General features: G+C 40.0%; 1 protein-coding gene across 1 annotated transcript in view; it reads right to left on the bottom strand.

Moving 5' to 3' along the window:
- LOC306669382 (uncharacterized protein) overlaps positions 1–17,019 on the bottom strand; it is a 513,918-nt gene that overhangs the window by 298,681 nt on the left and 198,218 nt on the right. The gene's annotated exons all lie outside the window — the stretch shown is intronic.

The following is a 17,019-nucleotide window of genomic DNA, read 5'->3' as shown; positions in this document are numbered from 1 at the left end:
AGTGATGAATACAATATGACATTATTAGGAAACAACTATAGAACTGCATGATAAACAGAGGAGAGAAGGCATATCAGTTCCTCTCAAAGGTCTAAGGACAATGCAACAGTACTCACAGTCACGGAACAAGGAATAGCGTAAAGCTCATCCTCATCCTCAAGAGAATGACAGTCAGGTACCCAAATCACATATGTCCCAAGTGAACTCCACCACTAGCAGGAGCAAAACCTGGAGGCCATCCTCAGAAAGCCCCAACTCATCTACGTTTAGGCAATTCCTCACCTGCCTTGGTCCATTATTACCTTTCTTATATTCATCAACGTCCCACCACTATAACAAAATACATGAGATAATTAACTTATTAAGAGAAAAGTTTTATTTTGGCTCTGAATTTTAGACTTTCTAGTCCCATATTGGCCAGATTGATTGCTTTGGGCCTCTGGTGGATGTGTGGAATGGCAATGACAGGGAACTGGCAGTGGAGCAAACTGTATACCCCATGGTTAGGAAATAAGAAAGAGCAAGAAGCTGGGGCCCTTTCAAGAGAATGCCTCTAATCATTTAAGGACCTCCCACTATGTCTTACTTCCTACTTCCCCCACCCCCAGTACCACCACCCTGGGGACCAAGGCTTCAATACTTGGACCTCTGGGCAACATTTGACATCTAAACTGTAGCAACTGCCTTGGGATGCCTTAATATTTAGTATTGTTAGCTAATCTCTAATTTTTTTCAGTTTATTCCTTCTGGAAATATGGCATATCGAGAAGCTTTCTGGTCACCAAATTTTTTAATCCTATTCACATTTTAGAGATGTCTGGAAAAAAGTCAAAATTTATATAATCTCATAGTTACTTTCTAACAGAAAATAAGTTGTATGAGAAATTAGGCAGAGCAACTACAAAAGACAACATTCAGACTTCCAATCCAGTGCCATGATGCCCTTTATTATTTTATGTGAAAAGAATTCTGCAAACAGCAAAGTCACTTTTCAAATGTGATTATAAAAGCTATAAAGTATGCTAGTTTGCATCATCTTAATATGAATTTGCTCATCCTAGCATTTGTCATAACTCAGGACTATTCTACTTCTAAAACTCTAAACTGTAACATAAAAGTCTATTACTACAATCATCTACCCATCTAGCTTAATTATGCAGTTTCTCCAAACTACTATGCTTTCAATTACTTAAAATTCCCAAACCTCTATTTGCATCCATGGACTTGCTATTACTCTAAACATATGCATAATCTCCTGAGATCTCTTTACCTGGAAGAGACATACAAATTTACAGACATAAAAATTCAGTATATCTAAATTAAATTGATGACATTTTCCTACAAAGCCTCACTTCCCTTGGACCCTGTGCTTCACAAACCAAACTCTACTGACCACTGAATAAGCTCTTTTGATTATCTTGACTCCATAATTAGCTCATATCTTTGCCAGAATGTATCTCTTTTTTAAAATTTCTTTTAGTTCTTGATGGAGCTTTATTTTATTTTTTTTTATTTTTTTTTTATTGTAAACAAATGGGATACATGTTGTTTCTCTGTTTGTACATGGCATAAAGGCATACCATTTGTGTAATCATAAATTTACATAGAACAATGTTGTTTGATTCATTCTGTTATTTTTTCCCTTCCCCCCACCCCTCCCACCCCTCTTTACCCTCTATACAGTACTTCCTTCCTCCATACTTGCCCCCCTCCCTAACCCTAACTCTAACCCTAACACTAACCCTTCCCTGCCCCCCATTATGTGTCATCCTCCACTTATTAGTGATATCATTCGTCCTTTGGCTTTTTGAGATTGGCTTATCTCACTTAGCATGATATTCTCCAATTTCATCCATTTGCCTGCAAATGCCATAATTTTATCATTCTTTATGGCTGAGTAATATTCCATTGTATATATATACCACAGTTTCTTTATCCACTCATCAATTGAAGGGCATCTAGGTTGGTTCCACAGTCTGGCTATTGTGAATTCAGCAGCTATGAACATTGATGTGGCTGTATCTCTGTAGTATGCTGATTTTAAGTCCTTTGGGTATAGGCCAAGGAGTGGGATAGCTGGGTCAAATGGAGGGTCCATTCCAAGTTTTCTAAGGAATCTCCACACTGCTTTCCAGAGTGGCTGCACTAATTTGCAGCCCCACCAGCAGTGTATGAGTGTACCTTTCTCCCCACATCCTCGCCAACACCTGTTGTTGCTCGTATTCTTAATAATCGCCATTCTAATTGGGGTGAGATGGAATCTTAGGGTGGTTTTGATTTGCATTTCTCTTATTACTAGAGATGTTGAACATTTTTCCATATGTTTGTTGATTGCTTGTAGATCTTCTTCTGTGAAGTGTCTATTCATTTCCTTAGCCCATTTGTCGACTGGATTATTTGAATTCTTGGAGTAGAGTTTTTTGAGTTCTTTATAGATTCTGGAGATTAGTGCTCTATCTGAAGTATGATTGGCAAAGATATTCTCCCACTCTGTAGGCTCTTTCTTCGCATTGCTGATAGTTTCCTTTGCTGAGAGAAAGTTTTTTAGTTTGAATCTATCCCAGTGGTTGATTCTAGCTTTTATTCCTTGTGCTATGGGAGTCCTGTTAAGGAAGTCTGATCCTAGACCAACAAGGTGAAGATTTGGACCTACTTTTTCTTCTATAATCTGCAGGGTCTCTGGTCTGATTCCGAGGTCCTTAATCCATTTTGAGTTTAGTTTCGTGCATGGTGAGAGATATGGGTTTAGTTTCATTCTGTTGCATATGGATTTCCAATTCTCCCAGCACCATTTGTTGAAGAGGCTATCTTTTCTCCATTGCATATTTTTGGCCCCTTTGTCTAGTATGAGAAAATTGTATTTATTTGGGTTTGTGTCCGTGTCCTCTATTCTATACCATTGATCTACCTTTCTATTTTGGTACCAATACCATGCCGTTTTTGTTACTATTGCTTTGTAGTAGAGATGAAGATCTGGTATTGCAATACCCCCTGTTTCACTCTTCCTGCTAAGGATTGCTTTAGCTATTCTGGGTTTCTTATTCTTCCAGATGAATTTCATAATTGCTTGCTCTATTTCTGTAAGGTACATCATTGGGATTTTAATTGGAATTGCATTGAATTTGTATAGCACTTTAGGTAGTATGGCCATTTTGACAATATTAATTCTTCCTATCCAAGAACATGGAAGATCTTTCCATCTTCTAAGGTGTTCTTTAATTTCTTTCTTTAGTGTTGTATAGTTCTCATTGTAGAGGTCTTTCACCTCTTTTGTGAGATTGATTCCCAAGTATTTTGTTTTTTTCGAGGCTATTGTGAATGGGGTAGTTTTCCTAATTTCTCTTTCTGAAGATTCATCACTTATGTATAAAAATGCATTGGATTTATGGGCATTGATCTTGTAACCTGCTACTTTACTGAATTCACTTATGAGTTCTAAGAGTTTTCTGGTGGAATTTCCAGGTTCCTCTAAATATATAATCATGTCATCAGCGAACAGGGATAGTTTGAGTTCTTCTTTCCCAATTCGTATCCCTTTAATCTCTTTGGTTTCTCTAATTGCTCTGGCCAGAGTCTCAAGAACGATGTTGAATAGAAGTGGTGAAAGAGGGCATCCCTGCCTTGTTCCAGTTTTTAGGGGGAATGCTTTCAGTTTTTCACCATTCAGAATGATATTAGCCATGGGCTTAGCATAAATGGCCTCTACAATGTTAAGGAATGTTCCCACTATCCCTATTTTTTCTAGTGTTTTGAGCATGAAGGGGTGCTGTATTTTATCTAATGCTTTTTCTGCATCTATTGAAATAATCATGTGATTCTTGACTTTAAGTCTATTAATGTGGTGAATTACGTTTATTGATTTCCTGATGTTGAACCAACCTTGCATCCCTGGGATGAAACCAACTTGATCATGGTGCACTATCTTTTTAATGTGTTTTTGTATGCGATTTGCTAAAATTTTGTTGAGAATTTTTGCATCGATGTTCATTAAGGATATTGGTCTGAAATTTTCTTTCCTTGATGAGTCTCTGTCTGGTTTAGGTATCAGGGTGATATTGGCTTCATAGAATGAGTTTGGGAGGGTTCCCTCCTCTTCTATTTTATGGAATACTTTGAGAAGTATTGGAATGAGCTCTTCTTTAAAGGTTTTGTAGAACTTGGCTGAGAACCCATCTGGTCCCGGACTTTTCTTTGTTGGTAGGCTTTTGATGACTTCTTCTATTTCAGTACTTGAAATTGGTCTATTTAAATTGTTTATGTCCTCCTCGTTCAGTTTAGGCAATTCATATGTCTCTAGAAACCTGTTGATGCCTTCAAAATTTTCTATTTTGTTGGAGTATAGATTTTCAAAATAGCTTCTAATTATGTTTTGTATTTCAATCCTGTCTGTTGTGATATTTCCTTGTTCATTCCGAATTTTAGTGATTTGGGTTTTCTCTCGTCTTCTCTTTGTTAGTGTGGCTAAAGGTTTATCGATTTTGTTTATTTTTTCGAAGAACCAACTATTTATTTTGTCAATTTTTTGTATTGTTTCTTTTGTTTCAATTTCATTGATTTCAGCTCTGAGTTTAACTATTTCCTGTCTTCTACTACTTTTGGTGCTCTTCTGTTCTTCTTTTTCTAGGGCTTTGAGCTGTAGTGTTAGGTCGTTTATTTGTTGAGTTTTACTTCTTTTATTAAATGCGCTCCAGGAAATAAATTTCCCTCTAAGTACTGCTTTCATAGTGTCCCAGAGATTTTGATATGATGTTTCTTTGTTCTCATTTACCTCTAAGAATTTTTTAATTTCCTTCCTAATATCTTCTGTTATCCATTCATCATATAATAGCATATTGTTTAATCTCCAGATGTTGGAATAGTTTCTGTGTTTTACTCTTTCATTTATTTCTAACTTCAATCCATTATGATCTGATAGAATACATGCTAGTGTCTCTATCTTCTTGTATTTGCTAACATTAGCTTTGTGGCATAATATATGGTCTATTTTAGAGAAGGATCCATGTGCTGCTGAGAAGAAAGTGTATTCGCTCTTGGTTGGATGGTATATTCTATAAATGTCCGTTAAGTCTAAATTATTGATTGTGTTATTGAGATCTATGGTTTCTTTGTTCAATTTTTGTCTGGAAGATCTGTCCAGTGGTGAGAGAGGCGTGTTAAAATCACCTAGTATTATTGTGTTATGGTCTCTTTGGTTTCTGAAATTGAGAAGGATTTGTTTGACATACATGGATGAGCCACTGTTTGGGGCATAGATGTTTATGATTGTTATATCTTGCTGATTTATGCTTCCCTTAAGCAGTATGAAATGTCCTTCTTTATCCCTTCTGACTAACTTTGGCTTGAAGTCCACATTATCGGAAATGAGGATGGATACTCCAGCTTTTTTGCTGAGTCCATGTGCATGGTATGTTTTTCCCCATCCTTTCACCTTTAGTCTATGGGTATCTTTTTCTATGAGGTGAGTCTCTTGCAGGCAACATATTGTTGGATCTTTCTTTTTAATCCAATCTGCCAGTCTATGTCTTTTGATTGATGAATTTAGGCAATTAACATTCAGGGTTATTATAGAGATATGATTTGGTTTCCCGGTCATTTGGTTCATTTTTTAAATTTTATTTATTTATTTGTTTGACACAACTTGTTTCCTCCTTTATTTGACAATTCCTTTAGGATAATTCCTCCCTTTGCTGATTTGCAACATTGTTTTTCATCTCTTCCTCATGGAATATTTTGCTGAGAATGTTCTGTAATGCTGGCTTTCTTTTTGTAAATTCTTTTAGCTTTTGTTTATCATGGAAGGATTTTATTTCATCGTCAAATTTGAAGGTAAGTTTTGCTGGGTATAAGATTCTTGGTTGGCATCCATTTTCTTTCAGGGCTTGAAAAATGTTGTTCCAGGCCCTTCTAGCTTTTAGGATCTGGATTGAAAAATCTGCTGATTTCCGTATTGGTTTCCCCCTGAATGTAATTTGGTTCTTTTCTCTCACAGCCTTTAAAATTCTGTCTTTATTTTGTATGTTAGGTATTTTCATTATAATGTGCCTTGGTGTGGGTCTGTTGTAATTTTGTGTATTTGGAGTCCTATAAGCCTCTTGAACTTGATTTTCCATTTCATTCTTCAGATTTGGGAAATTTTCTGATATTATTTCATTGAATAGGTTGTTCATTCCTTTGGCTTGTTTCTCTAGGCCTTCCTCAATCCCAATAATTCTTAAATTTGGCCTTTTCATGATATCCCATAGTTCTTGTAGATTCTGTTCATGATTTCTTACCATCTTCTCTGTTTGTTCAACTTTGTTTTCAAGGTTAAATATTTTGTCTTCAGTGTCTGAGGTTCTGTCTTCCAGGTGTTCTATCCTATTGGATATGCTTTCTATGGAGTTCTTAATTTGGTTTATTGTTTCCTTCATGTCAAGGATTTCTGTTTGGTTTTTTTTCAATATCTCTAACTCTTTATTGAAATGATCTTTTGCTTCCTGTATTTGCTCTTTTAACTGTCGATTGGTGCGATCAATCAATGCCTGCATTTGCTCTTTGATCTCATCATTCAGTGCGTGCATTTGCTCTTTCATCTCATCGTTTGCTTCTCTGATCATTTTAATTATGTACATTCTGAACTCCTTTTCTGTCATTTCTTCTGCCATGCTGTCACTGGGTTTTATTGATGTAACATCTAGATTTGTTTGCAGCATTTTCTTTCCTTGTTTTCTCATATTGTTCAGGTATCAGAGGACCGCTGAGATATTGCAGATTTCCTCTATTGACTTACAATGTCCCTGAAGATTTCTATATATATCCCCCCTTAGCCTTCAGTAGGCTGAAGTCTTGGAGGAAGTTGATACTGCGGTGCTCCACAAGGAAGCTGCCTCTCTAGGAGTGGTGGCCTTCAGGTAGGGTATAATCCCTGCTAGTGGGCAGAGGTGCCTCCACTTGTTGACCAATGGTCATCCAAAGGGGACCTAGGCTGTGGGCTGAGGCAAGGCCTGTTTGGGCCTGAGTCTCTGGTTTTACCGTCCTTGTGGGGAAACCTCACCCAGCAGGGAAGACTCACCCGGTGGGGAGGTGTCGCTGGTCATTTCCCTCCTAGAGGTTCCCCTCAATTTACAACTACCGCCTGGGCTGGGCTGCCTTCCTCTGCAAAGTTCCCAGGGGCCCTGCCCTACCTCCTGGGCCTGGGAGCCTCACCCTTTGCAGATGACTCTCCTTAGGCTGCCCTTCCTCAGGGAATCTGCCCGCAGGCCTGGAACCTTCGCTCCACCCTAAGCCTGTCTCTGTGCGGCTCTTCCACCAAGAAGCCTCCTAGATCCTGGGACCCTGCTCTGCACCTAATCACCTGGCTATGCGGCCCCTCCTCTGAGCAGCCACCTGTGGCCCTGTACAATCGCTCTGAATCCCAGAGGCCACACGCCTCTTCCTCCAGACAGCCGCCCAGTATTCCGGTGCGGTCACTAGGAGTCCAAGAAACTCACTGCGTGCCTCCACCTCCACCAACCACCCGTAGCCCTGGGCAATCAATCACTCCGAGTCGAAGTGACCCTCCCCGTTCCTCCTCCTTCTCCAGATAATCCCCGGCGTGTTCAGGAGCGGTCGCTCTGAGTGGCTCTGAGTCCGCGTGACCTGCAGCACAGGTCCTCTGGGCAACCGCCCGGAGCTCTGGTGCGGCCACTCGAGACCAAGCGTCCCACCACGCTTCTCCTCCAGGCAGCCCCCCGTGTTCAGGCGCTGTCACTTTAAGTCCAAACAACTCACCACTCGCCTTCTCCTCTGAGCAGCCGCCTGGAACGCTAATGCAGTCACTGCGAGTCCAAACGACCCGCCGCGTTCCTCCTCCTCCTCCTCCTACTCCTCCGGGCAGGCCCCGGGGTTCAGAAGTGGTCTGAGTCCAAACAGCTCGCCATGCAGCCCCTTCTCTGGCAACGGCCTGTAGCTCTGGTGTAGTCACCCCGAATCCAAGCGGCCGCGCTCCTCTTCCTCCTCCTCGTCCTCAGGGCAGGCCCCGGTGTTCAGAAGCGTCGTTCTGAGTCCAAACAGCTCGCCGCGCAGCTTCTCCTCTGGCAACCGCCTGTAGCTCTGGTGCAGTCACTCCAAATCCAAGTGGCCACGCTCCTCCTCCTCCTCCTCAGGGCAGGCCCCGGTGTCCTGAGTCCACACAGCTCTCCTCGCCACTCTTCCCCTGGGCAGCCACCGGAGCCCCAGTGGTTGCTCCGAGTCCCAGCGCTGTGCCAAGCGGCCTCCTTTACGGCGCTCCCAGCTGTCCGAGTTCACTGCTCCAGCGGGGGGAGGGGCGTCTCGCCGGCAGTTCTACTTCACAAAGTTTCCTGCGTTCCTGGACCACCGTCCCATCCGGGATGCCTCCCCAGGGGGTGAGAGTCACCCGGCTGCTTTGAGTTGGTCCCAAGCGTCTCAATATCTCCTCTTTTGAATCCTGAGTCCTGGAGCAACATGAAATGCAGCCACCCTCTAGGCCGCCATCTTGAAACCTTGGAGCTTTATTTTATTTGTTTATTTATACATGGTGCTGAGAACCAAACCCAGTGCCTCACACATGCTAATCAAGTGCTCTACCACTGAGCTATACCCCCAGCACCTGTATCTTTCTTTCTTAATATATATTTCAAGTGTTGTCTCTTCTTTTCTCTAGACATTTTTATTGATTATTTTTAGTTATACATAACAGTACAATTCATTTTTATAAAATTATACAAGCATAGAATATAATTTATTCTAATTAGGACCCTATTCTTTTGGGTGTACACAATGGTGGAATTCACTTAGATATTTTCATATATGTACATAGGAAAATTATGTTAGATTCATTTACTGTTTTTCCTATTCCTATACCCCCTCCCTTACCTTCATTCCCCTTTGTCTAATCTATTGAACTTCTCTTCTTCACCTCCACCCCTTTATTGTGGTTTAGCTTTCACATATCTGAAAAAGCATTTGACCTTTGGTACTTTTGGATTGGCTTATTTCACTTAGCCTTATAGTCTCCAGATTCATCCATTTACTGGCAAATGTTATAAAGTAATTTTCTTTTATGGTTGAGTAATATTCCATTGTACATATATACCACAATTTCTCTTTCCATTCATCTGTTGAAGGGCACATAGGCTGGCTCCATAGCTTAGTATTGTGAATTGAGTTGCTATAAACATTGATGTAGCTGTGTCACTATAGTATGCTGAATTTAAATCTTTTGGATATATGTTGAGACATGAGAGATAACTGGGTCAAATGGTGGTTCCATTTCAAGTTTTCTGAGGAATATCCATACTACTTTTCATAGTTATTGCACCAATTTGCAGTCCCACCAGCAATATATGAGTGTACTTTTTCCCTACATCCTCACCAACATTTCTTGTTACTTGTATTCTTGATAATCGCCATTCTGACTAGAGATAGAATCTCAGTCTGGTTTTAACTTGCATCTCTCTAGAGATGTTGAACATCTTTTTCATATATTTGTTGACCATTCATATTTCTTCTTTTGAGAAGGGTTAGTTCAGTTCCTTTGCCCATTTATTGATTGGGTTATTTGGGGGGTTTTGGTGCTAAGTTTCTTGAGTTCTTTGTATATCCTGGAAATTAATGCCCCACCTGAGGTGCAGGTGCCAAAGTTTTTCTCCCATTCTGTAGGCTCTCTCTTCTTGCTTTTGATTGCTTTTTGATTCTCTTCTTAATACCTCTTCTTACTTGATTGTATTTCAACTAATCCCTTCCTCAATCAGGTAGATTGCCACATCCCCTTTAAGTTCCCACTGAATCCTACATGCTCTAAACACTTTAGCAATGAAGCAGAGATTAGTGTTACAACCACATGGGTACAAAGAATGTAGAAAATCATCAGCCAGTTTCAACTCTAAAAGGAACCTCAAGAACTCCTAGGTCTACCCTTGTGTTAATCTATTGAGTCAAGCTTCCCATCAAGAGTAGATTAAGCCAGGCATGATGGTGCATGCCTGTGATTCCGTCGACTTGGGAGGCTGAGGCAGGAGGATCACAAGTTCAAGGCCAGCCTCAGCAACAGTGAGGTACTAAGTAACTCAGTGAGACCCTGTCTCTAAATAAAAAACAAAATAGGGCTGGGATGTGGCTCAGAGGTTGAGTGCCCCTGAGTTCAATTCTCAGTGACTCCCCCCTCAAAAAAGGAGTAGATTAAGGTGCACACATGGTCTCTGACTTGGTGATGTCTCAGAGAAATGGGAGCAGAGCTGAGTGGTAATGGACTCAGAAAAGGCGGGCTGAAGAGGTGAGTGCTGAACTGGAAGTGTGCTTCTGCAGCTCCACTTGTGAAACGATGACCCCCAAACAAATGCAGTTGTGACCTTTCCCCTTCCTGTACTTTATCAGATAAATGAGTCTTTGTGGCTGGACAAGGGTCCTCTGTCGCATTGATCTGAGGTACAGGATGAATGGAAGAAAAAGAAGTCATAATAGATAATGATTTGTATCAAGAGAGGAAAAGAGAACAGAGGGATGAGGTGAAAAAGAGGGGAGATCAAGAAATTCACAGAAGATAGTAAGAGAGACAAAGCCAAAGCAGATGGTTTTTGACAGAGGAGTCCCTGAGGAAAGAAAGGTTTCTCAATGCCGTTCACTGAAGAGGGCATGTGAGAAACCCTCCTTGACATACCGTGTGAGATATCCTGTTTCACTGATCTAAGATGCTATTGCTCAAGCTGGGTGTCACGATTTTATTTACTGACAAAACATGTAATTGAAAGAAGAGATTGGGAAAGGATTTTATTTCCTGTTTTGTACTGTATAAAGGAGATTATAGGCAAGTTTTAAATATTGGGCAGGTGTTTGAGGGTTTTGTTTCTTTTTCTTGTTTTGGGTTCATTGCTTATCCTTAATGACAAAGTACCCAGATTAACTTAAAGGCATCCTAACTTTACAGTCATATTTCCTATCTAGAGCTATCCTTAATATTTAAACATATGGGTCCTTAGATTCCTGCTCACACCTCCCTTTCCAGTACCAAGTTGAAAGTGAACAAGTGGGAGCCCATATAATGGTAGCCTATACTATTTTTAGCATTTTGATCTAAGTCTTTAAAACAAATGAATTCATTTGGTCTTCAGAACAGACTCTAAAAGGCAGATACAATTTATTTTTTCTATTGAGGCACAAGGAGCTTAAGTCATTGCCAGAGCTTATACAACCAATAAGTGACAGAGCTGGAGTTCCCTGCTGGGCAGTCTGGCTTGAGTGCCCCTGCTGTTAACTGCCATATTCCACTGCTTTCAAGATACAGCTCACATTTTCCTCAAATGGAAGTTGTTCATTCCTCTGTCACACTATGTCTTCACACAATATCATTCAGTAAGCATGTAAACACCTGGAAGCCTAGAATCATGAGGAAAGCAGCCACACTCCTAAAGCAACTGATCACTGAAACACACACAGATAGAAAGAATACCACTATTTTAGACAAGGGGAAGATTCTGTTTCCTTAAGATCTAAGTGCTTTATGCTAGAAATAAAAGAGAAAGTAAATGTAATAAAGAAAAACAACTTGTTATTTAGAAGGAAAAATAAAGACTAAACGAAGCTGGTGAGAAAGTTGCAAAGACTGAAGAAGAATCTGTTCCTTTTGACATTAAATTATGCAAATCATATGCAAACTATGCAAATCTGTACAAAAATAGGGAGAAAAGATGTGGCTATTTTTCTTTCTCTAAGCCTTATATAAACACTTTCTGAAATGAGCAGTGAGGGTGATGAATGTGAATTTCACAATGGCATAATTTTCTAGGTGCATTCTAGCCCACAGAAAAATTGAATTGACCACCTATTCAAAAAAAAAATGTAAATACTATAGGATATTTGTAATCCTTTTGTCATATGGTCATTTAGAAATGGTTTTTAAGTACATTCTAGGATATTTTCTACTTTCAGATCCCTAGTCTTCATGTGGTTACGTCATCAGCCTTTCATTGGTGCTCAGAGGCAGTAGTATCACTAACATCAAAGTCAAGTATCTTACATCAGATTTGGTATTATCAATGTCAAAAGATTCAATGTGACCTTGACTGTATCCTAATCCATATACTTGTAAACTGAATTATAATAGACACTAGTGTGTGGGATAAAAATATTTCCAAGTATTTGATTCTCTGAGATCACCACCCTTCGCAAACTTCTTTTTTGAGGAACAACTCTTTGACACCATATTATCTGACTTTAGATAAAAACTATTACAGGAAAAAACCTACTCTTCAACCTATTCCAGTAACAAAGAGCAACTATTTCACCAGCGTTTCTATAGAGTCTATAACCCTTGAAATAAGTAGAAAAGAATTCTGCAAATTAGGAAAAAATAGAAAAGCAGATACACAAAAAATATGATAAGCATGGAGAACCAACAGAGGGCCCAAAGATCTCTGCCAGTTGCTTCTTTAGAAAGAAAAGCCACTAAGGATAGAAGATACAAAGATAAATAAAACACGGCTCCTGCCTTCAGTCTCCTCAGATTTTTATACTTTCAAATGGAATCCAGGATGTGAAATTACAGATTTGTGAAAGCATGGATGGTTTCTGAGGGGAGTCCCTAAAAGAAGCCCAGCAATTCTCCACTAACCAAAGTAAGCTACCCTATTCCTGAGCAGTACCACCTGCCTTACACTCTATTGTCACTTCAGAGCAGAAGAAAATGTTGTTTAGCACTTAAACTCTCTTAAAAGATACAGTGGGGAAGGAAGGCAAATCCATTAGGTAGAGAGATCCATAACATATTAACACTATAAGGGAGTTCAGAGAATTTGTTCAACTACCTCATTAGTCAGATGAGGAAAGTGAGGCCAAGAAAAGTTAAATGACTTCCCCAAAGTCATACAGTTATGGAGTGGCCATAGAATGAAACCCAGCCTGATATCTGTCTTCTGCTTATTATACCAAATAATTTTTCATCTAAGGATTTCTATTGTGGATGCTTTCTGAGACTGTTTTAATTAACTTTTCCACCTTTGTTACCAAAAGACCTGACAAGAACAACATAAAGGAGGAAAGTTTATTTGGAATATATGGTTTCAGAGGTCACAATCTATAAATGGACAACTCTATTTGAAGCATAACATCATGGCAGAAGTATGTACAGGAGGAAAGCAGTTCAGGACATGACAATCAGGAAACAGAGAAAACTGTGCTCACCAGGGACAAAATATAGAACCCAAAGGCACATCCTCAATGACACACACCCTCCTTCTCTCCAGACATACCCTACCTGCCTACAGTGGCCACGCAGTTAATCTATATCAGTGGACTAATGCATTGATTAGGTTAAGGCTCTCATAATCCAGTCATTTCACCTTTAAACTTTCTTGCATTGTCTTACCCATGAGCTTTTGGGGGACACCTCATATCTAAATCATAACAGATACCCAACTATAAATAGTTGGAGGCTGGCTACATGTACTTTGAAATATTAGCAAATAATATGTATTCATTGCTCCCAGAGCAATCTTCCCAAATATAATGTTGACTGTGCAACTCCCCCACCTAAAAAAAATCCTTTTATTCCCAATGGACAAAAATCCAACAAAGGTAGAACACACTCTTTCACAATTAAATTCCCCAGCCTAGACTTCCAGATTTTCTACTTCATGCCTTCTATTCTAGAGACACCAAACTGCTTGTAGTTCCCAAAATTAGTAAAGTTGTTTAACATTGTCTTGCTCTGGATAGATTCCTGCCTCCACGTAACAGTCTCTTTTCCAGCGAGTTTTCTGGAAGAACTCCTACGTGTCCCTTAAAACACATCTTTTTTCCAAGGACAATGCATTCTACATGTTTTAGGCAGCTTTTTTGCTGCTATGACTAAAGGACCCAACCAGCACAATTGTAGAGGAGAAAAGGTTTATTTGAGGGCTTATGATTTCACAGTTCTTAGTCCATAGAAGGCGGGCTGCATTCCTCCATTCCTCGGGGCTCAAAGTGAGGCTGAACATCCTGGCGAGAGAGTATGGCAGGGGGAAGCGGCTCATAGCAAGGTGCTCAGGAAGCAGAGAGCGAGACTCCACTTGCCAGATAAAAATATAAACCCTATAGCAACGCTCCCAATGAACCACTTCCTCTAGCCACACCCCACCTGTCTCCAGTTATCACTCAGTTAATCCCATCAGAGATTAATTTGCTGATTAAGTTAAGGCTATAACCCAATCATTTCTCCCACAAACCTTCTTGCATTGTCTCACACATGAGCTCTTGGGGACAACTCACAGCCAAACCATAACACTACCTTTCCAGATGGAATCAATCATAGCTCCCCTTGTATTCCCCTTGTATTTCCAAAACTCCTCTGTTGTTGAACTAATCGCATTGCTTAGCAACCACCTCTCTCTATCAGCCTATGGCTCTTCAAAGGAAGAATGTGAAGCCTCGCCGTGCTACATCTCAGTTTTCACCTTGTGGAAAGTACTCTATAAATATTTATTGAATTAAATGATTGGATTGGGGACTAAAATAGGTATAATTATTTCTGACTTCACGTTAGAGAGATGTGATTCAAAATACTGTTGACGACAAAGAAATATGGTAAAGTTAAAGATGAACACTTAACAATTATTATTTGTTTTGAATTAGCAGAAAAATATTGAAAACCTGATTGTGAATAAAGGGGCGCCAGCACTGAGAACAATCTATACACAATGTACATTGATTTAAGCAGGTTTTGTGAAAGAAAAGCTTTCTTGGAACAGGTGACCTTTATTACCGCTTTGCTTTAATTGCAAATACTTTTAGTACCTGACGCCTATTAATTTGTCAGCCCTGCCAGGAGCAAAGCCAAGAAACCACAACAAAAGAAAACTAACCTTTAAATGTAGGCAATAAAGAACCAGCTCTGAGTAACAATTACCTTGAGTAATGCAGAAACACTAAGTAGCTGGTACAGTTCACTAAATAAATTTCATTCTTAATTATGGAAAATAAGGAAAGCAAAATAAAAATGTCATCATTCATTGTAATTTGTAGGAATCCAAAGGGACGTATAGATTAATTCATTTATTTTATAGAGTGGAACAGTTCAGCTTCATAGGGGCAATCACCCAGCAGAAAGGGCCTTGTCTACATATTCATGCAATCTGCACATAATCGAGGGACAGAGGATCCAGATAAAAACTGCCAAGCAATTCCTCTCTGGCCATTCTCAAGGTCATGCCAAAGATGGCAAGTTGACAGAACTGAACAAGGATTTAGCTAGTGTCTAATTCTTCCTGAAAATTGATTGGATGCTAAACTTGGCATCAACGATAAACTTGGAGTACCCATAATGATTGATGTTGCAGTATACCAGAAGATAAATATGCTAATCATGCAACTATTTCCCTGTAAGTCAAAGATCTTGTGAGCTTCCGACTTTGGTGATTTCAAATCCTTTGTTCATGGGATCAAGCACCCACTCTGCTATAGGCTCCAAAGCAGGTCAGGAAGGTAGTGTTCAAACTCACCTGTCTTAGTCCTTTGTGTTGCTTTAACAAAAAATACTTAATAGGAATTTATAAACAACAGAACTTTATTTCTCCCAGTTCTACAGACTGGAAAGTCCAAGATCAAGGCACTGAAAGATCTGGTATATGATGAGGGCCCAGCTCCTGCTCCAAGATGGTGCCTCCCAAGCTACATCCTCACGTGGTAGAAGGAAAGGCAGAAAGGACCACCTAGCTCTCTCCAGCCCTTGTATAAGACACTAATTCCCTCCATGAGGACAGAACCCTCACAGCCTAATCACCTCCTCCAGGCACCCCCTCCTAAAACTGTTGCCTTGGTGATTAAGTTTCAACACGAATTTTGGAGGGGACACAACGTCCAAACCACAGTACTACCCAGTTAGGTAGTTCAGCCAGAAAAGAAGAAAATTCCTAAAGAAAAACTGAAGGACTATTCACAAAATGAGAGAGAATGGGCGAACAGATGCTGGGCAAGTGAAAACATAAGGTGCACATTGCAGAACCTAAGAAAGTTGAGAACTAAACACAGAGCAGGGAATGGAGATATAACAACATGCTTAAGTACCTCAAGTTTGGGGGATTGTTTGTGGACGTATCCTGTGAGCGTCAGGAGAATACAACTAGGACCAAAATGCAGGATTTTAAAGAGGCAGCTCCAACTTAAGAACAAGCAATGTTGGAAAACAGATTCCCCACAGCTGAAAGGAACAAGCAGAGCTGCTTCTTCCAATGTCACTTCCAGCTTCTCTCATTTTAGGGAAAACCCTCTTTCCTCCTTCTCTCCTTCCTCTTACATGCTTCTTTTCCCACCCTTATGTGGGCAGAGAACAGACTTCACTGCATGTGTGGTCAAGACTCTTTCTAAACCCTCTCCCTTCCACACAGATCATGGGCCTTCTTCTCCCTTCCCTCTGGGAATGCTCCTCAAGATAGGCCTGGCCCTGTGGGGTGGGGAGACCTGTAGTCACCAGCTGTATAATCTACCTGGGGTTTCAAAACAAGAGAAAAGAAACAGAAAGTCCATCTTGAACACCAGATTTTGAACCAACTTTGTCAGCATTAGAGTCAGTGTGATTCTTACCTGATTTCGGTATGTACTCCTCAAGAGACTCGGAATTTTAAAGGAAGAAGGATGTGATTAGTTGGCCCCCTTATCTCTAACATAGAAGGAACTCCCATATGGAATCAAAACAACATGTTTAGAATGGGAATGTCATTTGATATAGTCTACTGGAAATCTCTGCAATTTCTGATACAAATTATATAAGACCACAAAGGTCATTGACTTTATAGTTATTGGCACATGTTTATTCCTCAGAAATAGTCTGAGACTTTTAACTGATGACAGACCACTAGAAAATTTAGCGCCCTTCCTGTACTGAGAGCTGAGTTTGCCTAGGGCACCATGGTCTAATGAAATTCACTGTCTCTAATGGCAAAAAACATGATTCCTACCTCACAAAATAACCATATGGCATTTATCAATTAATTCTTCTGTCACAGTTATTCTTTATATGAAATAAAGTAATAATGACAGTGTTTTGCTACTATGTTAGAAAACTGCAGA

Source organism: Sciurus vulgaris (assembly GCF_902686455.1).
Source record: "Sciurus vulgaris genome assembly, chromosome: 9".
Classification (NCBI taxonomy): Eukaryota; Metazoa; Chordata; class Mammalia; order Rodentia; family Sciuridae; genus Sciurus; species Sciurus vulgaris.
Note: the sequence above shows the minus strand (reverse complement) of the source record. Positions and strands in the feature narration are given on the sequence as shown.